We start from the raw sequence: 24031 nt of genomic DNA, 5'->3' as shown, positions 1-24031 counted from the left end.
GCTTCAATTTTTAAAAAAGATTTTATTTATTTATTTATTCATGAGAGACACAGAGAGAGAGACACACAGGATCATACCACTGAACCACCCGGGCTGCCCTTTGCTTCAATTTTGAAAGATATTTTCACCTGTATAGAATTGGTACAACTGGGGATCCCTGGGTGGCGCAGCGGTTTGGCGCCTGCCTTTGGCCCAGGGCGCGATCCTGGAGACCCGGGATCGAATCCCACGTCGGGCTCCCGGTGCATGGAGCCTGCTTCTCCCTCTGCCTATGTCTCTGCCTCTCTCTCTCTCTGTGATTATCATAAATAAATAATAAAAAACATAAAAAAAAGAATTGGTACAACTAAGTTAGCAGTCACTTTCTTTTTCTTTTCTTTTTTGGATTTTATGACAGTCACTTTCTTTTAATACTTTAAAGATTTCTTTCCATTATCTTCTGGCTCCTTGGTCTGCAGTTGAGAAAAATAGATCCATTTGAAGAATTTCCTTTTAGTTTCTCTTCTGGATAATTGATTGTTTTTACCTGTGTTTAGTCTATTCTGAAAACTATCTACCAAGATCTTAATTTTGGTTATAATTTTCACTTCTATAATTTCTAGTTGGTTTGTTTTCAAAACTGTACTATAGCTTTTCTAATTTCTAGTTCCTTGAGAAATGTTTGAGTAAGGCTTTTCTCACTATCTAGCATCCTAGTGAGTCTGTTTCTATTGTCTATTGTTTCTGATGGTTCTTGTTCATTGTGTGTTGCCTCTCACTATGGATCTGATTACCTTTAATTATGTGTTGGGTGTCACATTTGAAAATTATTTATAAAGATAATTTGAAGTCAAAGTGCACCTGGGCGGTTCAGTTAAACGTCTGCCTTCAGCTCAGGTCATGATCCCAGTGTCCTGGATCAAGCCCCAAGTTGGGCTCCCTACCAGAGGAGAGAGTAGTAGCAGAGAGTCTACTTCTCTCCGTAGCCCTCTGCTCCTCCCCGTATGGGCACTCTCTCTTTTTCTTGCTCTCTCTCTCTCTCTCTATATATATATATATATATTTAAAATAAATAAAATCTTTTCTAAGAATCAAAATAAAAACAAAACCTCCCAGTGGCTTTTATTTTTTTTAATTTTTTAAAATTTTTATTTATTTATGATAGTCACAGAGAGAGAGAGAGAGAGAGAGAGGCAGAGACACAGGCAGAGGGAGAAGCAGGCTCCATGCACCGGGAGCCCGACGTGGGATTCGATCCCGGGTCTCCAGGATTGTGCCCTGGGCCAAAGGCAGGAGCCAAACCGCTGTGCCACCCAGGGATCCCCTCCCAGTGGCTTTTAATTCCACTCAGAATAAAATGCAAAATCCTTCCCACGACCTGTAAGAACTTATATAACCTGGCCCTTAGTTACCACTCAGATATTAAAACCTGCACTTCAGTCACATCAGCTTCCTTGCTGTTCCTCAACAAACCAATCATGCTTGTACCTTAGGGCTTTGTACTTACTTCATGTAATGCCTTGATATTCACATGGCTGGTTTGTTTACCTCTGTTAAGTTTCTGATAAAAAAAAAAGTTTCTGATCAAGTTTCACCTATCAGATAGGCCTTTCCTGACCACTATATATAAAATAACATTCCTTTCCCTTTATTCTCTATCCTCTTATCCAGTTTTCTTTCCTTTTCTTTTTTTAAGATTTATTTATTTTAGAGAGAGAGAGGTGCACACACACACAGGGTGGGAGGAGTGGAGGAGGAGGGGAAGAGAGAGATAATCTCAAGCAGATTCCCTGCTGAGCATAGAGCCTGAGGCAGGGCTTGATTTCAGGACGCCTGACTGGCTCAGTGGTTGAGGTCTACCTTTGGCTCAGGGCCTGATCCCAGATTCCCAGGATCGAGTCCCACATCGGGCTCCATGCATAGAGCCTGCTTCTCCTCCCTCTGTGTGTGTCTCTGCCTCTCTCTCTGTGTCTCTCATGAATAAATAGATAAAATCTTTAAAAAAATAAGAGTTGGATGCTTAACTGACTGAGGCACCCAGGCACCCCTAGCTTTATTTTCTTTAGAGTACTTGTAACCAATTGTCATATTATATTTTTGTTTTTTAAAGTGCTGATTTTTTTCTCCCACAAGATTGTAAGCTCCACAAAAACAGAAACTTTATTTTTTATGTCCAGCATCTTAAAACAGTGCCTAGCACATTAAAGGGCTCCATAAATACTATATTAATGAAGAAATTGTGTAAAACCTATATAAAGGAAACTAATTTTTTCCAGAGAGACATCAAGAGATTGGATTTTGTGAAGGTATTCATCACTCCTAAATTGATTTATGAATTTATAGCAATTCTGATTTTATTTTTTAAGATTTTTAAATTTAAAAAATTTTAGATTTTATTTATTTGAGATAGAGAGAGCACCAGCCCAAGCAGGGGGTGAGAGGAGGGTCAGAGGGAGAAGCAGCCTCTCCACTGAGCAGGGAGCCCGATGCAGGGCTTGATCCCAGGATGCTGGGATCATGACCTGAGCTGAAGGCAGAAACCTAACCAACTGAGCCACCCAGACTCCCCTAAGATTTTATTTTTAAGTAATCTCTACATCCAACATGGGGCTTGAACTTACAACCCTGAGATCAAGAACTACACGTTCTACCAACTGAGCCAGCTGGGTGCTCCAATAGCAATCCTGATTTTAAAACACCATAGTACTTTATGGATATGATATGGGAGAGCTTGGTTCTTGTCTCACAGAATAGAAGAATGAATCTCACGGACACAGGAGAGTGATTAAAGGGATAGAAGTTTTATTAACTGAGGATACAGAGAAAGCTCTCAGAAGTGAGAAGGGTCCCACCAGGGTTGCCACTGAGAGCTTGTAGGGTTGGTCTTTTATTGGAAGCCAACCAGGGATCCTAAATCCTTTAACATTATCTCTTGACATCACCATTGAGTTAGGACTATTGATAACATCTTTAATGGCTTACTTCTTCTTTGGGGTCTGGTTATTCTTTGTTGGTTACAAGTAGCTATTATAAGAAGACACCCTTCCCACCCACAACTTAGGTAGGGCAGGGTGGTCTGGCTTGTTCCATTATCTCTAGTTTCCTTACACCTCAGAATTTTGGGGATTTTTGTGAGTCTACTTCAATGGCCTCCTATGTAGCCTTGCCTAGCCCCATTTGACCCTAACTCATAGTTGAAAAAATGATCTTAAAGATTTACCTAAGTAAAAGTATTCAAGAATATCTAGGAAAATTATAAAAAAATAGGTTAGAGGGAAATCTAGCTCTACTAGATATTAAAGTAATTGGAAAGTGACAATTTTTAAAGTATGATATGGTAATTAAAATAGTAAGAAGCAGGGGCATCTGGCTGGTAGTAGAACATGCAACTCTTAATCTTAGGGTCATGAATTTGAGCCCCAAGTTGAGTGTGGAACCTACTTTGAAAAAAGAAGCAGAATAAAAGGTTTGGAAATAAACCAAGTGCATACAACAGTTTAGATTTTGGTAAAGGCAGCATTTTGAAATCAGTAGAGAAAAGATAACATTGACTAGTAAAGATGTCTGGAGAACTAGCTAGCCAGTTGGAAAAATAAAAATGATGTACTGTCTCATTCCTTATTACAAAATACATTGAAATGTACCAAAGATATAAAAGAATCATAAAAATAGTATAAGAAAAAAATGGATGAGGCTTTTGTACGCGTGACACAAAACCAAGAAGCTCTAAGAGCAAAAAGACATAAATTTAACTACATAAAAAAAGTTTAAAACCTGCAAAGCATAAAACACCATAAATAAAGATAAAACAGAGGTGCCCAGATGATGCAGTTCGTCATGTCCGACTCTTCATTTTGGCTCAGGTCCTGATCTCAGAGTCATTGTATCAAGCCCTGTGTGGAGCCCTCAGTTGAGCTCTGCCCTCTGCAGGAAGTCTGCTTAAGATTCTTTCCCTCTCCCTCCCTCTGCTCCTCTACCCATTCACTTGCTATCTCTCTAAAATAAATAAATAAATAAATAAATAAATAAATAAATAAATAAACAAACAAACAAACAAATAAATCTTAAAAAAAACAAATTGGGAAGATATATTTGCAACAGATGTGACATATAGGACTTTACTTAGTACAGAAAAAGAATTCCTACAAATCAGTAAGACCAACAACACATTAGAAAAATGAACAAAGGATATGAGAATGTACAAATGATTAATAAATGTATGAAAGATACTTAGCCTCATTTTTTTTTATTGGTGTTCAATTTACCAACATACAGAATAACCCCCAGTGCCCGTCACCCAATCACTCCCACCCCCCGCCCTCCTCCCCTTCCACCACCCCTAGCTCGTTTCCCAGAGTCAGCAGTCTTTACGTTCTGTCTCCCTTTCTGATATTTCCCACACATTTCTTCTCCCTTATTTTCCCCTTCACTATTATTTATATTCCCCACATGAATGAGAACATACAATGTTTGTCCTTCTCTGACTGACTTACTTCACTCAGCATAATACCCTCCAGACTTAGCCTCATTAATAACCAAAGAAATACAAATAAAATATTTCATTTGACCTATCAGATTGGTAGTTTTAAAATATTGACAATTTACAGGGTGGGCAAGAGTGCAGAGAAACAGCCACTCAACACTGTAGTGGGATTATACAGTGGGTCAGTATTGTTGGAAAGCATTTTGTATATCTATAAACATTGCATTTCTATAAGTATTTTAAAGATCCAGACTCTTTGATCTAGCCACTACACTTTGGTGACTCTATTGTGTAGAAATATGTAAAGCTGAATATATAGTGTTGATCATAATGGATTTATTTGTAAAGATGAAAAATTGATGAAAAATTCTGAAATATAGGGGGCTGGTTAAATAAATAATAGTAACCCATGTAGTAGAATTCTATCTAATAATTAAAAGAATTAGATATAAGTTGCTATTGTTACATTTTTAAACCTTTTAAAAAACTAATATGCTAATATTTTTATTTTTAGCAGTTTTAGGTTCACTGCAAAATTGAGCAGAAAGTACAGAGCATTCTCGTGTATCCCCTGCCCCCACACATGCACAACCTCCCCACAATTGACATCCTATAACACAGTGGTACATCTGTTACAATTGATGAAGCTAAATTGACACATCATTATCACTCAAAGTTCATAGTTTACATTAGGGTTCATGCTTGGTGTTGGACAGTCTATGTATTGTATGGGTTTTTAAAAGCAAGTGTAGAAATAAATAGCATGATCTCACTTTTATAAACAACATTAATACATAAATATATCTGTGTGCATATAATCCATGTGTGCATGCACACAGGCGTGTGCATATAAAATTCAAATGAGAATTGTCCTGTTTTGGAATCTTGCTAAAATGCAAAGCTGAGGTCTTCTTTCTTTCTTTCTTTCTTTCTTTCTTTCTTTCTTTCTTTCTTTCTTTCTTTGTAGGTTTAAGAGCAAGGTCTAGTTCTGTGTGCATTCAAACATGAAAGCTATTTTCAGAAACAGAGAGTTCTAAGTCATGCTGTCAATTTCCCTGCGGTGCATCCTGAGGGCGTGGGCTGTTCCAGGCAAGGCAGGAGCTAACAGAAGGAGACAATACCAGCAGACACCAGAGGAGTCCAAGGAAGGTCAGTTTATCGTCTTTTTTTTTTTAAGATTTTTATTTATTTATTCAGGAGAGACACAGAGAGAGGCAGAGGCATAGGCAGAGGGAGAAGCAGGCTCCTCACAGGGAGCCCAATGCAGGACTCGATCCCCAGACTCGATCAGGCCCTGAGCCTAAGGCAGACGGTCAACCACTGTGCCACCCCGGCATCCCAGTTAAATTGTCTTTAAACTTGCTATTGATATAGAGCACCCAGTCCAGAATCAGCCACCAGTCTGTGGCCCACAAGTGTAAGGTCCACTTTCTTTTTTTATTTTTTAAATTTATTATTTTTATTTATTTATTTTATTTTTTAAATTTAAATTCAATTTGCCAACATACAGTGTAACATCCTGTGCTCATCACATCACATGCCCTCCTTAATGCCCATCACCCAGTTATCCAACCCCACCTCCCATTTAGCAACCTGAGGTCCTCTTTCTAAAGAATGGACCAAGGACCTGCCAGGCACCCCCTCCAACATGCACAAAAATATGGAATTGATTTTTCAGCCATCATCCTTACCACGTCCATATGAAGAGAAGACCAGAAATCTGAGGCAAATTCATTGACAGACAAACCAGACATCAGATCCAGGAATTGACAGACTAAGGTGATGAATGCTGTGGTTTTCCTGTTTAAATGTGGGGGCTCCAAGAGAACCCTTTGAAGCTAGGGTGGCTGCTGAGCTGCAGAAATTTGGAGACTGTTAATTTGGGTCCTCTGGGAAGTAGATGCTGAGAGTGAGTTAAACTTATTGGGTAGATAAACTCCTGGGAAATGTAAAGGGAGGGAAGGAGGATCAGACAGGGAAAAGTTCTGATGATGATACACATTTCACACCTGTGAAAAGAAATGGCAGGAGGTGGGGGGTGCAGAATTAAGCAGGGGGAGCGTGCAGATAGTGATGCAGATATTACATCTGTAAAGGGGTAGAGAGTAGGATTGGGAGGAAAGAACCTGACACCACAATGCAGATCTGATAAAGTTTCAGCCAACCCAATGGTGAGCTCTGGAGCAACGATTGCCTGTTAGAGGAATCACGTGTTGGGCAGAAAATGGACAGATCCTGGTACCCCTGCCATGCTCAGTCATTGGATGGAGTATGCCCAGAAAGAGCATCTTGGTTAAACACTGCAGTAAATCCTGAAATGGCTGCATGCACCTTGAGGCTGTCAGCTACCTTCACTCCTTGCAACTAAATGGCAAATTCTTTCTCAAAGGGAGAGCCTCACAGTGATCTTCCATGCCTGCCACAGAGGACTGCCCTGGGAGTGCCATTAGAGTGGAGGGTAGTGAAAGAATTTCTGAGAACTTGACACGTGCCTCCTGGAATTGGGGGGCATCTGTGAACATAGAGAATGATTCCCACTTCTCCCCCAGAGAATGCTGCAGGTGGAATAAAATAATCTATGACAGCCAGGTAAGGAGAGACGCGAAAGTGGGGGAGCTTGTTCTCCCATTGGTAGGCCTGAGGAGGATGTTTGAGTTTCCCAAGGAACAAGTAGGTGCCTCAGAACGAAGCTAGACTCAAGCTGTTGTGAAGTTATCCTGCTTCCAGCAGGCAGCCTATTGAGATGAGGGGCCCCTAGTAGTAAGAGGCCATGAGGTACCCTATCAGGGAAAGGAACTGAAGGAAGTTTGCAAGTAAATCAGCAAGAGAGCCCATTGTTCAATTTAGGGAACTGGGCAGTGTGGAGAATTTTTTGGCATCTCTGAAGAATCCGTATATGTGTCCTCCTAACCTCTGCTTCCCCAAAGCAAGCATTAAGAATATATCTGCCAAAATAAAAAGAAAGAAAGAAAAAAAAAAGAATATATCTGCCAGGCCGAAGACATCAAGGCCAGCTTGTGTTAGCCGGGACAGAGCGACCAAAGAAAGACCAGATAAGTAAAAATAAACACAAAAATGAAACATCAAAAACAAAACATGTGGCTCCTTTCCTGTAACCCCCCCCCACCCCCCCCCCTTTGCCCCAGAGGACCCAGAAGCAGCTGATGGAGGGGAAGGGGAATGAAAGAGCCGTCGAGGTGGGGGGGTGGCAAAGCATACTGTTTGAGCTGAGTGGTTAGAGATAAAACTTTGTTTTGTTTTGTTTTAAAGATTTTATTTATTTATTCATGAGAGACACACAGAGAGGCAGAGGGAGAAGCAGGCTCCATGCAGAGAGCCTGATGTGGGACTTGATCCCAGGACTTGAGGATCATGCACTGGGCCGAAGGCAGGCGCTCAACCACTGAGCCACCCAGGCGTCCCTGACACAAAACTTTTTTGTATTTACACTCCACCAAATTAAAAATGTTCAATAAATCAATCATATATCTATAGCTCTGAATATACATTGGAAAAAGTTTGGAAAGATACATACCAAACTATTGTTCATAGTAATTACTAGGGATTTAGGGGAAGTTAAGGGTGGGGCACAATTTTATTTTTTACTTTATATGCTTCTGTATGAATTTTGTTTCATCAAGCACTAATTAGTTTTAAAATTAGGAAAAGTAAGTTAAGGGATGCCTGGGCTTTGCATCTGCCTGCCTTTGGCTCAGGTCATGATCCCCGGTTCCTGGGATCAAGTCCCACATCGGGCTCCCTGCAGGGAGCCTCCTTCTCCCTCTGCCTGTGTCTCTGCCTCTCTCTCTCTGTCTTTCATGAATAAATACAATCTTTAAAAAAGGAAAAAAGAGAAAAGTAAGTTAAATAAAACATGTTGTTTCAAATAAACTGACTAAAAATATTTGATTGAGAATTGATTTATTGTATACATTCATGAAGCTCTGAGGATCTCAAGTAAGATAAACATAAGGAGGGACACCTGGGTGGCTCAGTGGTTGGGTGTCTGCCTTCAGCCCAGGGCATGATCCTGGAGTCCTGGGATAGAGTCCCACATCAGGCTCCCTGCATGGGGTCTGCTTCTCCCTCTGCCTGTGTCTCCGCCTCTCTTTGTGTCTGTCATGAATAAATAAAATCTTTTAAAAAAAGATAAACATAAGGAGAGCCACAGATACACACATCATAGTAAAATTAATTCATTCTCTGTATTTTTGAGTTTTTTTTTTTTTTTAGTGGTTGTTCAAAGGTTTGTTTTCAAAATCTGGGAAGATGGCAGCTTGAACAAATGTTCCTGGCACACTCTTTCTATCCAATTCTGCTTGAGCCTAACACAGTAGCCAGAGTAGGCAAGGTGATAGAGCATGGAAGCTGCAGCTAAAGCCATATTTCTTTTAGGATCCTCTCGTAGGGATGAAGAACAGATTCAAGTCAAGGTCATGCTCTTCTTGGGCAACCTCCAGCTAATGACTAAGCAAGGCAGGAGTGCTAGTGCCTGACCATTTTTGCCTAAAGTGGGACACTTTGAATAGGAGATCTTGGCTCTGGAGTTACTCCTTTGGTTGGCTGAGACTGTTTGATCACCTTAGAGCTGGGTGAGAGTCAAGGGATAATGGTAAATGACAAGGGATATCTGTTGAAAACTGGGATAATGACAGTGATTTTGTAGTTCTCTGAGGAAGTTCAGCCACCCTGTGAAGACTGGGCCTGCCTGCAGGCTTTCCTGAGGTTCTACAGGGGCCTGATTCAGCTGATCATGGTGGACCTCCAGGAAAACTATTTTGTTGGTCTGAATTGCTTTTAGTTCTATAGTTGGAAGAGATTTCTACTTGTATTCAGGGAAACAGGGGACAGAGCAGCCTCCTCCCTGTGCCTCACAAAAGCTCTTCATCTAGTTTATTTCTGACCCACAAAAACAAAACCTGCTTAACCTTCTACCATTCACTGGTTTACCACTGCTCAGGAGACCCTAATTGGCTGATCTAATTGCTAAGGGGTCAAAATCACAAGAAGGCAAAGAAAAAGAACCCATTTAAGGAAAATGATTAATTTAGGGGAGGAAGACTGACTAGATCAGACAGGAAGCTCCCATTAATGTAGAAAGTTAGAGCCAGAAGACAGTTATTAAATAAATTAATGTTTGCACAATGTTTAGAACGATTCATGTCATATGCATGTTCGTTAAATAACAAGAAGTGATGAGAACTCCCAAGGATGTAGAATTGAAACATAGAAAAGACACTATAGGGCAGCCCTGGTGGCGTAGCGGTTTAGTGCCACCTACAGCCTGGGGTGTGATCCTGGAGACTGGAGATCGAGTCCCGCATTGGGCTCCCTGCATGGCACCTGCTTCTCCCTCTGCCTGTGTCTCTGCCTCTCTCTCTCTGTGTCTCTCATGAATAAATAAATAAAATCTTAAAAAAAGGACACTGTAGGACTAGGAAGTGTGGTCTTAGAATTTAAAAACTCGAAGATCAACCAGAAGATACATCTTTCAACAGAGAACAAAAATATAAAGAGGTAGAAATCATGAGGTGTAAGAGACTTAGAAAACATCCAGGAGATCTACCATGAAAATACTAGGAGCTCAGAAGGATAAAGTGAACACACAGCAGGGAAGAAGTGAATAAATATTAGAAGAAAATTTCCCTGAGTTGAAGAAAACTTATGTTTTGCAGATTGCAGGGGTTCACCGAGTCTCATGAATGATAATGAAAAAACACACATCGAAACCTATCCTTGTGAAAGCCTTGTATTCCAAAGATAAAGAGAAAATCTTGCAAGCTTCCAAGCAGAAAGAACACATTCTGGCTTCCAGCTGGTTTGGACCACAGGAGGCATTGGTGGATGGCTGGAGGCAGGGAATAGGGAGATGCCTGAGTATTTCTTCATCTTCCTCTCTGCCTCAGATAGCATCTCTAGTAGTGATTATACATCCTCTGGAGCCCCAGACAGGCTTCCGCTGGGTAATCCGGGCCCCTGGGCTCCAGGAAAACTACTTCCTGCCTTTGACCCCTACCCCAGCCTCAGGGCAGTAGTTGCTCCCTGCTGTTCTTAATCTCTGGGCTATACCTTATCTTCCCCTGTTGAGTTTATCAATTCTTCCATTATCTGTGTATTCCAGTCCCTGTATGTTTACATTCAATTTTATTCATTTATTCATTTGTTTCTTTAGTGATCCCTATATCCAACATGGGGCTTGAATTCATGACCCCAAGATTAAGAGTCGCATGCTTGTCCAACTCAGCCAACCAGGTGCCCTGTATATTCCCTCTATTTTATTTTTTAAGATTTATTTATTTATTTGAGAGACAGGGAGAGAGAGAGAGAGAGAGAGAGAGAGAGAGAGAGAGAGAGAGAGTGCAAGCAGGTAGAGGGGCAAAGCAAGAGGGAGAGAGAATCCTAAAGCAGACTCTCTGCTGAACATGGAGCCTGCTGTGCTGAGCTTGATCCCAGGACTCCAAGATCATGACCTGAGCCAAAATCAAGAGTCAGATGGTTGACTGACTGAGCCACCTAGGTTGCACCTCCCTCTATTTTAAATACTCAGAGCTGTTTATATTTTCTGGCTGGACTCTGACTGACACTCTTACAAAGGAAAATAAACCAGGATTAGAGGGGTTTTCTTTTCCTTATAAGGCTGGGGCTTTAAAAAAAAGATTTTATTTATTTATTTGAGAAAGAGAGAGAGAGCAAGTGAGTGAGCACGAGCAGCAGGGCAGGGGATGTTAGAGGGAGAGGGAGAAGCAGACTCACTGCTGAGCAGGGAGCCTGACTCCAGGCTCGATCCCAGGACCCTGAGATCATGACCTGAGCCCAAGGCAGATGCTTAACTGACTGAGCCACCCAGGTGTTCCAGGATTAGAGTTTTTTAATATATGACACAGAAAGCTAGAAAATACTGGAATACCACCTATAGAATATTGGGAGAAGAGAACTGCTGGCTGACAATCCTATACTGAGCCATGACAGGCTGCTTCTAAAATGGCTCCTAATAATCCTTACCTCCTGGTGTTCACTCCCTGTGTAATTCCCTCTTCTTGAGTGTGTTGGTCCTAGTGACTTACTTATCATAGATTATGGCAAAAATGATGGGATGTCACTTTCATAATTAGGTTATGAAAAACTGTGGCTTCTGTTCTGCTTACATTCCCTCTCTGGCTGTTCTTATACTCTGACGTAGAGAGCCACCTGGCCAAAAACTGAGGACTCCAGTCCAACAGCCAGCAAGGAACTGAATCCTGCCAAAAAACCATGTGACTGAACTTGGCAATAGATTCTTCCTCAGCTGAGCCTTGACATGAGATTGCAGCCCCAGCTGACACTTTGATGGCAGTCTGTGAGAGACCTTGAGTGGACACCTTGGTGGAAATCTTCTGAGAGATTGTGAAGTAGATGACTCATTAGGCCATGCTATTCCTGACCCATAGAAATGATGAGATCATACATGTGCGTTGCTTAAGCTAAGTTTTTTTTTTAAGTTTTATTTTTTAAGGTGGAATTCAAGATTAAAAGCAATAAACAATACAAAAGGGGGCATAAATTATACGATCCTTAATGATGAGATGAGCCAAAAACCTTTATGGACTAAATTGTGATAGCAGCTTAAGATCTAAAGCAAAACTCTTAGAAACACAAGAAGATTTTGATAAAAAACACAACCATAATGGGAGGCTATAATATGCCTCCTTCAGAACTTAACTGATCAAGTACACAAAAAATAAGCTGGAAAATAGATGATTTGGGGGGTACCTGGGTGGCTCAGTTGGTTGAGCAACTGTTGGTTTTGGCTCAGGTCATGATCTCAGAGTCATGGGATTGAGCCCCCTGTCGAGCTCCACACTCAACAATGAGTCTGCTTGGGATTCTCTCTCTCTCTCTCTCTGCTCTGCCCTGCCCCCCACCCCAGCTGACACTTGCTAAATAAATAAATGAATGAAATATTTTTAAAAAAGGAAAATAGATGATTTGATTAATACAATCAACAAACTCAATGTATGACTATATGTATATATCTATATGCATCCAACAATATGAATTATTTTCTAATGTTCTTTAACCATGTGTTTCATCACAGACGAAAAAGTTGATAAATTTAAGAGAACAGAATTTCTTTTTCTTAAGTAAACTCTACACCCAATGTGGGGCTTGAACTCACAACCCCGAGATCAAGAGTCGCATGTTCTACTGTCTGAGCCAACCAGGCACCCCTAAGAGAGGAGGTTTTAGAGGCTACATTTTCTCATGATAATCCAGTGAAATTAGAAATTAATAAAAGATGGTCAAAATATCTTTACTACTTGGAAATTGAGGAATGCCAATTTAATCCTAGATTAAAGAGAAAATAAAAACAAAACTCAAACATTTTAGGAAGTAACAAAATGTGGATATACCAAAACCTCTGGGATCACCTGAATCTTTATTTAGAAGAAAATTTACAGTTTTAAAACAGGAATCACAAAAGTCTAGGTGGGTCGTGGACATGTAGGAAGTGGCTAGATGTAAAAGTAGAGGGAGGGGGCCTGTGGAGAATTAGAAGGTACATGTCTGCCCTGAAAGCACTGAAGTCCACCAGTTTATTATATTCCATTTAAATGCTTTTAGTAGGGGATCCCTGGGTGGCTCAACAGTTGAGCGTCTGCCTTCCGCCCAGGGCGTGGTCCTGGAGCCCTGGGATCCAGTCCCACATCGGGCTCCCTGCATGGAGCCTGCTTTTCCCTCTGCCTGTGTCTCTGCCTCTCTCTCTCTCTATGTCTATCATGAATAAATTAAATCTCTAAAAAAAAATAAATGCTTTTAGCATTAAAAAAGAAAAAAATGGGGGTAGCCCGGGTGGCTCAGCGGTTTAGCGCCGCCACCTTTGGCCCAGGGCCTAGTCCTGGAGATTGAGTCCCTAGTCCGGCTCCCTGCATGGAGCCTGCTTCTCCCTCTGCCTGTGTCTCTGCCTCTCTGTGTGTGTTTTCATGAATTAATAAATAAAATCTTTAAAAAGAAAAAAATGAAAAACATAAAGGAATCTACTAAGAACACAGTTACAAAGCTGCAAAGTTATCTAAAAGAAAACATAAATGGAATTAATAAAAATAAAGCTCAAATTAGTGAAGTAGAAAATTGTCACAGGTTGGGTTCCCTGGGAAACAGATGCTGAGGACTAAAGGATCCCAAAGGTTTATTGGTTTATTGAGGAGTAACATCTGTGAAGCAGAAGAGGCAGGGCATGTTGTCAGTAATGCAGACCCACAAAGCTTCTGCTAGCTCACTGGGGAGCTGCATAGCAAAGATTACCTATTAGAAGGATCCCGTGTTGGGCAGAAAAGGCTATACCTTGCTCAGTCATTAGCCGTGGACATCCCAAGAGCAGTGTGACCCTCAGCTCAAAATCAGAGGTGGACTCTGAAGGTACTAACAGCTGCTGGCACTCCTTGCAGCTGGATGATTAGTCCTTTCTTGAAGTGGGGTCTGCGTGTTGCCTCTCTGCCACAAAAACAATTAAAAGTGGTACAAAAGTTAATAAAACCTCAATAAAACCAAAAGCTGGCTTTACAAAAATTAATTCAATTTATTAAAGCTTGGACCTTTTGTGTGTGTGCACACAATTTGCAAAATTGTTCTGTAAGTGTAATATGTATGCACAAATCCGCAAAGAGTGGACATTTAGGATATGTTGAATGGTATCAGGTAAAAACAGGTAGCATTCAAAGACCTGCCTTTCATGGTGGGGCCTTTAAGTCCCTCATCTTTTTAAACCAGATTTTTGGTGCTAGCCTTCCTTCCACTGCTCTGTAAATAAGGAACTGATTTTTAATGACCTGACATTAAGAAAAGGCTACCCCTACTAGAAAACAAGAGAGGAAAAAAAAAGAAAGAAAGAAAACAAGAGAGGAACATTGTTGCCAGTTTGAGGTTTCATTATCTCCCAAGATCAGGAAGGGCTGGGCTAGGACCTGACAGGGTCTGTGACTTGCACTGGACCCCTGAGGATTCAGAGATTTGATGGACCCAGATTGCCCCAAGTGCCCAACTCACTGGGATTTCCTGCCAGTTTCTACACTGATTTGACAGCATAATTCAAATGGGAAAAACTCACAGTCATTCAAATTTTCTGGAGCTCCCTGATAACATTTAGTAACAACTGGTAGGATGTATTCCACACATTGCATTATGGAATTTCTTCAAGGAATTACTAAAATATATGGGGCTTAATTATTTTGTAGTACTCCTGTAAGGTTTATCTAGATGAGATTCTAGATTGTCAATAGATTCATTAATTGGCTCTGCAGATTTAGCACAACTCTTCAGAACATTTGACCTCAACGGCAGAAATGTAAGAAATGGCATTGTCCAGTATGCTGATCACTAACCACATGTGGCTGTTGAGCACCCAAAATGTTGGCAATCCAATTGGAAATGTGCTAGAGGTGTTAATACATGCAAGATGTCAAAGACTTGGTATGAAGAAGCAAACTAGGGGTGGTGTAAGGGGAGGTGGGCGGGGGATGAGGGTGACTGGGTGACGGGCACTGAGGGGGGCACTTGACGGGATGAGCACTGGGTGTTATTCTATATGTTGGCAAATTGAACACCAATAAAAATTCATATAAAAAAATAAAATAAAAAATTTTCCAAATGAAAAAAAAATTATACATACCTTTTAACCCAACTGTTTCACTTATTAAAAGAATGAATACGGGGATCCCTGGGTGGCGCAGCGGTTTAGCGCCTGCCTTTGGCCCAGGGCGCGATCCTGGAGACCCGGGATCGAATCCCACGTCGGGCTCCCGGTGCATGGAGCCTGCTTCTCCCTCTGCCTCTCTCTCTCTCTCTGTGTGTGTGACTATCATAAATAAATTTAAAAAATTAAAAAAAAAAGAATGAATACTAAAAAAAAAGGAAAAGCAAAAGGAATGTGAAATGTCTCATAATTTTCATACTGATGAATATGGATGTATTTTGGATGTATTAGAGCAAATATATTAAGATTTATTTGACCTGTTTAACTTTTTAAATGTAGCTACTAGTATTTAAAATCACACACTTAGGGGTGCCTGGCTGGCTGAGTCCGAAGGACATGGGACTCTTGATCTCCTGGTCCTGAGTTCGAGCCCCACATTGGGTGTAGAGATTACTAAATAAATGAACTTAAAAAAAAGTCACACATGTAGGTCACAGTTGTGACTTGCATCATATTTCCATTGTACAGCGCTGCACTAGATATTTACTGCGAAGTTTCCTGAATCCCCGTTCTTTACTTTTATTCCCCCCACCCCGTTCTTTAAAAAGTTTTTGCTTATTTTTTCAATTCCAGCATAATTAACATAGAGTTTGAATTCCCGTTCTTTTAACTCACTCGGAGCTCCAGCCGGCACAGGAGTGCTGGTAAACGCATCCTTTCGGCTTGCTATGCCTTCACCCGGATAAAGGCTGAGGTATGTCATTACTGTGTTCATTTCCAATTCGCCACGATCTTCTGGTTAATGGGGAGGTGATGTGAAGATATCCGCGTCTGTCCACGCTGAAAAGTGCACATCGAGGGCGGGGAACATGATGGGAAGGTCACAAGCAGGGGCGCAAACCCAGCAACGAAAGGCTCAGTAAGTTCTCCGGCACCGCGAGCGATAATGGCTCCAGCGAGTCCCTCGGTTGAGCGGCCTGTGAAGGCCGACCTGCTCCGGGCGCGTTCAGCGGAGCCCCCGCGGCTGTGCGCCCCTCGCTCCCGCCCGGCGCTGGGCGGGACACCTGGTGCGGGGGACAAAGCGAGCGGAGGCGGCGGCGCGGCCGGAGCGGCTCCGGGAGGGACCAGGCACCGCGGGGGCGGGGGCGGGGGCGGGGGCGGAGGAGGAGGTGATAGCATCCGGGGCCGCGACGCCGGAAGATGGGGCGGGCGGCCGCTTCCCTAAGCCCGGAAAAGCCCGGAGTTGCCGCTTCTGCGCCGCGGCTCTGGTTCCGCTGGTTCCGCGGTCCTGCTGCGTCCGCTCGGAGTGGCCGGGCCCCGCGCCCCGCGCCCCGCGCCCCGCGCCCCGCGCCCCGCGCCCCGCGCCCCGCGCCCCGCGCCCCGCGCCCCGCGCCCCGCGCCCGGGCGCCGCCCGCCTGACCCCGGGCTGGCCTTCCCCGCCCGGCCGCCCGGCGCCCGCTCCCGAAGCCGGGTGGTTTGGAAGGGACCAATAAAATAGATGCACTCTTGGCCCCCAGACTAAGGTAGGAAGGAAGAAAAGGAGGAAGTGGAGGCAGAATATTAGAAAGGACGATGGAGATAAAAACAGACGTATATTAAAAACCTTTAAAGAGAACGAATCTCGTGTGCGACAAATGTGCGTATGCGGACGGAAGGGTGGATTTCCTGGCCAACTAGAAACTACCAGAATTGACCCAAGAAGCAGAAAACCAGAAAAGAGCGGTAACTGTAGCCGAGAATGGAAAGTCGGCAGGCCCAGTTGCTTTCATAGCGAAGTTCTAGAGAATAATAAATTTAATAAAACAAATAATTTGAATATCATCTGGTCCCTTATGGACCAGTGTTTTTCAAAACATCTGTAGTGAAGGATCCATTTTTAAAAAAGTATGATTATTGTGGAGATATACTTTTGTAACATTTAATAAGAATGTTAGAGAAATGAAGTAAGCAAAGTGCGAGCACAATTTTTAAATGTTAAGATTCATCGGAAATAAATGACATTTTATTAAATATCAAAACCAATTTAACATATGGACAAAAAAGTAATTACAAAAACAGCATGCACTGTTCATTGATGAACCCAGCGGTCACTGCTTGGATGTCATAGTGATGTCAAATTGCTATAAAGGTTTCTAAGCCCTCTCCATTTCTGTACTTATCCCACCATGGGTTGGTAACAAACCGTTCAGGGACTGGCACCAGTTGTCAGTCCACGGAAACAGATGAAAAGATCCCAAATTCATTTTTTAGAGCTAGTATAGCCTTACGTATGCTTATATGATATCAAAATATTTGTACAAAATATACACATAGAAATTCCAAATAAAATCTTAATAAACAGAACCTTGCAGTGTAGCAAAAGAATAATACACCATGATCAAGTAGGGTTTATTTCAGAAATGCAAAAATGATTCAGCATTAGGAAGTTTATCAACAACAACAACAAAAAAAAAAACAAAGGAAGTTTATCAACACAATTTATGACAAAACAAATAAAGGAGAAACCCCATAGTATTATGTTAACAGAAACTGAAAAAGCATTTAAAAATTCAGCATCCCATCCTTTAAATTTTTTTATTTAAATTTTTTTTTTTTTAATGTAGGCTCCACACTCAGGGTGGAGCCCAACACAGGACCTCAACTCACAACCTTGAAATTCAGACCTGAGCTGAGATCAAGAGTCAGATGCTTAACCAGCTGAGCCATTCAGGTACCCCTTCAGGAGCCATTCTTAATAAGTACTTCAAGTAAAATAGAAATTTATTAACTTATTAAAGTAGAAATTTAAAAGAAACTACTTAACTATGATAAAGATTGCTTACCAAAACTCAACAGCAAACATTATACCAAATGATAAAATAGTAAAGTCATTTCATTAAAGTCATGGATGAGAGGAGGCTGCTGTCAGCATTATTCAACATTGTTTTGGATGTCCTAACTAATCTAGTCAGACAAGACAGTGAAGTATTATGTGTAGCCTACTGTTAGTTGTCTTCAAAATTCTGTTCTCCCTGTCTTCCTTAGAAATATTGTTTTAACTAAGGGCATGGCTTAGAGACTACATTTCCCAGTTTCTCCTGAAGCTAAGTGCAGCCATATGACTGTTTGCACCAGTGGCATATGCACCGATGTGATGAGGTCAACATATTGCTCAATTGCTTAAAAGGAAATTGTTTATTCTAGACTTTCCTCCCACCTTGTTCCTCTGGGGCTGGAACATAGATGTAACTGTAACTACACTTCAACCATGCAGATGAGTACAACGCTCCAGTAGATGGCAGGACAACAAGATGAAAGGAACATGGGTCACTGAATAACCTGGAGGAGCAAGGATATTTGTTCTGCCAGCCTGAACTGGTCAACGATTATGTATGAAAGAAAGAAACTTAAATCTTATTTACATCACTGTATTTCTCTCTCTCTCTCTTTTTCTCCCTCTCTCTTAGGTGTATTCAGCTTTTACTATAACTAGAATGATAGGAATCTGCATTAGAAAGAATATGCAAAAATTATCCTATTTATTTTTTATTTATTATTATTTTTATTTTTTTTAAGATTTTATCTTTTTTTTTTTTTTTAGATTTTATCTTTTTTTAAAGTAATCTCTACACCCAGTGTGGGGCTTGAACTTCCAACCTCGAGATGGACAGCCACATGCTTCACTGAGTGAGCCAGCCAGGCACCCCCAGATTATCCTATTTAAAAAATTATATTTGGGCAGCCCTGGTGGCCCAGTGGTTTAGTGCCACCTTCAGCCCGGGGCGTGATCCTGGAGACCCGGGATCAAGTCCCGCGTCGGGCTCCCTGCATGGAGCCTGCTTCTCCCTCTGCCTGTCTCTCTGCCTCTCTCTCTCTTTGTGCCTCTCATGAATAAATAAAATAAAATCTTAAAAAATTATATTTGTAGAAAGCTTACTAGATTCTAGTTTTACAAAAACTACCAGAAGTAATATAAGTTTTTGGTGAGATGGTTAACTATATGAAAATAGGCAAAAACCAATAATACTTTTTTTTCCAAAAATACTTCTTAATATTATCAATAACCAGCTAGAAATAGTAGTGGGAAAGTATTCCATTCACAATACTGACAAAAATTTAAAATATTTAGGAATGAGGGGCTCCTGGCCGGCTCAGTAAGGGGAGTGTGCAACTCTTGATCTCAGGGTTGTGAGTTTGAGCCCCACATTGGAGATAGAGATTACTTAAATAAATAAAACTTAAAAAAATACTTAGGAATGAGTGGAAGAGGAAATATACAGAATGTATACGAAGAACATTATAGCTTCTTACTGAAGAACATAATATAAGATCTGAAGGGGGTTGCCTGGCTGGCTCAGTCGATGGAACCTACAAATCTTGATCTCAGACTTGTGAGTTTGAGTTCCACACTGGGTGGAGAGATTACTTAAAAAAAAGATCTGAAGATATAGAAAGACATAATACAATACGAACAGTAATCTTACCCAAATGACAAATATAATGCAATTCAAAATTCAAATATGACTCTTATAAAAGTCTCATTATTTAATTAATCAAAAAATTAATATTTTATTTATTATTTTAAATGAGTTAAATATTCATATGGTTCAAGTTCAAAAGTTACCAAGAGGCATGCAGTTCTCTTCACCCCTCCCACAGCCACAGTTATCTTCTGCATAGATAATTTAAGTCACAAGTTTCCCCCATATACTTTCAGAGATATTTGATTCTTTTTTTTTTTAAGATTTTATTTATTTATTCATGAGAGACACAGAGAGAAAGAGAGAGAGAGACACAGGCAGAGGGAGAAGCAGGCTCCATGCAGGGAGCCCAATGTGGAACTTGATCCCAGGACTCCAGGATCACACCCTAGGCCAAAGGCAGGTGCTAAACTACTGAGCCACCCAGGGATCCCCAAATTTGAATCATTTTTTGACACAGTATTCACATTGTTCTTCATATTACTTTCCCTTTTTTATTTTTTTTAAAGATTTTATTTATTCATGAGAGACAGTGAGAGAGAGGCTGAGACACAGGCAGAGGGAGAAGCAAGCTCCATGCAGGGAGCCCGATGCAAGACTCAATCCCAGGACCCCGGGATCAAGACCTGAGCCAAAGGCAGACGCTCAACCAAAGGCAGACACTCAACCACCCAGGTGTCCCCATATTGCTTTGTCTTACCAAAGTAACTCTGAGATGTACCTGAAGAGCTTGCTTCTTGTTCCTTTGTGTATATAGAATTTCATTTTTAGGGATTTACCATTGTTTAACGAGTTCTCTGTTGATGGACTTTAGTATTTAAAATACCTCACAGATCTCCTTCTATAACAAACAGTCTTTCAGTGAATAGCATCGTATATACAATTTGTATATTCCCAACTACATGTATAGTTGGGAATATACATATATAGCATAGGATTTCTAGTACTTCTGTAGAGCACATAGGATTTCTGAGTCAAGCAGCATGTATATTTTAAATGCTTGTATAAGGTGCCAAACTGCTCTCCATGTAAGCTGTATCAATTTATATTTCTACCAACAATGTATGAAAGTGGGTGTTTCCCTGCATTCTCACAAAAATAGCATTATATTAGACTTTTTGGTCTTTGCTTATCTGTGAAGTGTGGTTTCATTTTACATTTTCCTATTTATGATAAAGTTTGAACATGTTTACTTTTTTTTTTCTTCAAGGTGTATTTATTTCTGCGAGTTGAGCACACGTCCTGTCCCTCGCAGTTCCACAGTGCCTGCAGATTTAGTTCTTTTCTTTTCTTTTTTTTATAAATTTATTTTTTATTGGTGTTCAATTTGCCAACATATAGAATAACACCCAGTGTTCATCCCATCAAGTGTCCCCCTCAGTACCTGTCACCTAGTCACCCCCACCCCCCGCCCACCTCCCCTTCCACCACCCCGAGTTCGTTTCCAAGAGTTAGGAGTCTCTCATGTTCTGTCTCCCTCCCTGATATTTCCCACTCATTTTTCTCCTTTCCCCTTTATTCCCTTTCACTATTTTTTATATTCCCCAAATGAATGAGACCATATAATGTTTGTCCTTCTCCGATTGAACATGTTTTCATATGTCAAAGAGCCATTTATATTTATGTTTTGTGAACTGTATGCTCATATTGTTTGCCCATTATTCTACTGGGTTGTCACTCATTTTCTTGTTGATTTTATTGTGACTCTTTACATGTTACAGAAATTGATCCTTTGTGAGATTAGCTGCAAGTATATTTTACCAGATATAAAAGGTACCATAAAATCACCATAATCAAAACATATTGATTGTTGTATGATACCTATCCAGGAATAGACATTTGATCAACAAAATATAATTGTCCAGAAACAAAATCCAACTATGCATTGTAAAGTAATAGATAACAAAAGCAGCACTTTAATCCAATTGTTTGATAAACTGATGTTGGCACAATTGGCTATCCCACATGAAAGAAAACAACCATGCCTCTACATCATACCACATCAAAAGTATAACTTAGATGAATGAACAATTTTTTAATGAAATTATTTTAAGACAATTTTAGACTTACAGAAAAATAGCAAAGATAGTATGGAGTTTCCATAAATCTCACACCCAGTTTCTTTTATTAACATCTTACATTAATATAGGTGGTACATTTGTCATGATTTGTTCACCATACAGCAATATTGATTCATTTTTATCAACTAAGCTCCATACTTTATTTAGATTTCCTGAGTTTTACCCTAATGTCCTTTTTCTATTCCAGGATCCCATCCAGGATACTATATTACATTTAGTAGTCATATTTCACTGGGTTCTTTTTGACTGTGACAGTTTCTTAGACTTTCCTTGGTTTCCATTACCTTGACTGCTTTGAGGAATACTCGTTAGGTATTTTACAGTATGTTCCTCAGTTGAAGTTTGTTTTCTCAATATTAGACTAGTGTTACGGGTTTTGAATATCACCACAGAGGTAACATGCTATGTCATCACATTTTAGCAAAGAGGAAATATTATCAAAATAGCATCTTTGTTCTTATTAACCTTGATCACCTGTTGAGGTAGCGTTTGTCAGTTTTGTCCACTGGAAAATTGCTTCCCCCATCACCTATACTGTACTCTTTGGAGGGATGCCATCATGCACAGGCTGCACTTTTTAAAATAAGTTTTTAAAATGATTTTATTTATTTACTTGAGAGAGACAGAGATAGTGACAGAGAGCACAAGCGGGGAGGAGAGGGGGAGGAGAGGGAGAAGCAGGTTCTCCACTGAGTGGGGCTCGAGACTATGACCTGAGCTGAAGGCAGACACTTAACTGACTGGGCCACCCAAGTGCCCCACATAGTCCACATAAGTAGTGGGGGGTTATGACATACCTCCTTGAGGGCAGAGTGTTTACATAACTTATTTGGAATTCTTCTGAGTGGGAGATTTTTCTCTTTTCCCTATGTCTTTATATAATCGTTTATTTATAAGAGTATGAATCTGTGAATATGTATTTTATACTTTAATCTAACACTACTTTTTTGTTGCTACTTAAGTTATTCCAGCTTGGGTTATCAGGAGCTCTTTCAGTTTGACTCCTGTGTCCCTTTGACATACCTCCATCATTGTAGGCTTGTTTTTAAGATTTTATTTGTTTAGAGCAAGCAGAGGGAGGGGATAAAGGGAAAGGGAGACAGAATCTCAAGCAGACTTCCTACTGAGCACGAGCCCATCTTGGGGCTCGATCTCACAACCCTGAGATCGTGACCTGAGCTGAAAGTGAGAGTCGGATGCTTAACCGACTGTGCCACAGTTATCCCAGAAGGCAGGTTTTTGTCAGTGAAAATACGCATACCCGCATAACTTTTAATTAGCAATCCTTAATTTCAGAGTCTATCCTATATAAATAGAAGTACTGGTTCCTTAGGCTGTATGTCTAAGAATGCTTATGGCAGGGCAGCATTTTTTGTGGAGGCAAGTCTGGAAACTACCTAAATGTTTAGCTGTAGGAGGATGGATATGGATATCCATATTATGGAATTTGACACAGCTCTTAAGATATGAATTAGATATATAATTTATTGGCCTAAAGAATTTCCATAAAGCCTTATAAAATGAAAAAAGGTTATTGCAGAACAGTGTGTATGGTATGAGTTTTTGGGAGGTAACAACCAACAACAATGGCAACAAAAACCTTCCATATGTGTATTTTTCAGTATGAACAAAGGCCAGAGAGGAGGTGTGTTAGGTTGGGTTTTCCCACCGTGAGTCACTGAGGTAAGACTTTGAGTATAAGTAGTCTACTTGGGAGGTGATAAGCATCAGTAGGGAAATAGAAAAGCGAGGCAGGGAAGGAAGGAAACCAATGCAAATTGCATTAGTGAGCAGGTATGGCTCTGGGAAGTTAGGTCTCAGTCCTCATGGGGTGACTGTGGAATACACCTCAAAGTTGTCTCACCTGGGCAGGAGGTAAGGAAGCTGGCACTATTCCCTGCCAGTCCCATCAGGGTATGGCATCGCTTCTTATTTTCACTGGCTTCGGGGAGTTTCCACTTAGCCATTTCTATCATAATGGCTTTTGCCTGTTATGTGAGGGAACAATTTGAGAGTTCTTCTAACTGCTGAATATGTCTCTTCCAAGAATATAGTCAGGGACCAGAGAAATGACCACAGACTAGGTGTGGATCCATTGGATTCACTGTAAGACTTGGGCTAGGACTCCATTTCTTACTGAACCTCCACACATCCCACTCTAACAGAGGGCCCTATGACAGTGCTTTAGGTTCTCTGACATCACCTCCACAAAATATGGGTATCGAGTATTCCTTTTCCCCCTACTTCACAGTCACACTGATAAATGGGCTAGGTCCTGCTAAGGCAGACTTGCTGGAATCATAACTGTGTATATTTGCTGTTGCTTTGCAGAATCCTTCCTCATGGGGACTTGGCCTTT

At 40.9% G+C, this 24031-nt stretch overlaps 1 long non-coding RNA gene across 1 annotated transcript; it reads right to left on the bottom strand.

Annotated features, from left to right (window-relative positions):
• Positions 1-13618: 13618 nt before the first annotated feature.
• LOC112649230 (uncharacterized) lies at positions 13619-16278 on the bottom strand. Its single transcript, XR_003129509.3, has 3 exons — positions 15807-16278; positions 15108-15293; positions 13619-13933 (listed from the first exon to the last, which is right to left on the bottom strand). It is a non-coding gene; the product is annotated as an uncharacterized LOC112649230 (long non-coding RNA).
• Positions 16279-24031: the final 7753 nt, after the last annotated feature.

This window comes from Canis lupus, chromosome X (assembly GCF_003254725.2).
Source record: "Canis lupus dingo isolate Sandy chromosome X, ASM325472v2, whole genome shotgun sequence".
NCBI lineage: Eukaryota > Metazoa > Chordata > Mammalia > Carnivora > Canidae > Canis > Canis lupus.
Note: the sequence above shows the minus strand (reverse complement) of the source record. Positions and strands in the feature narration are given on the sequence as shown.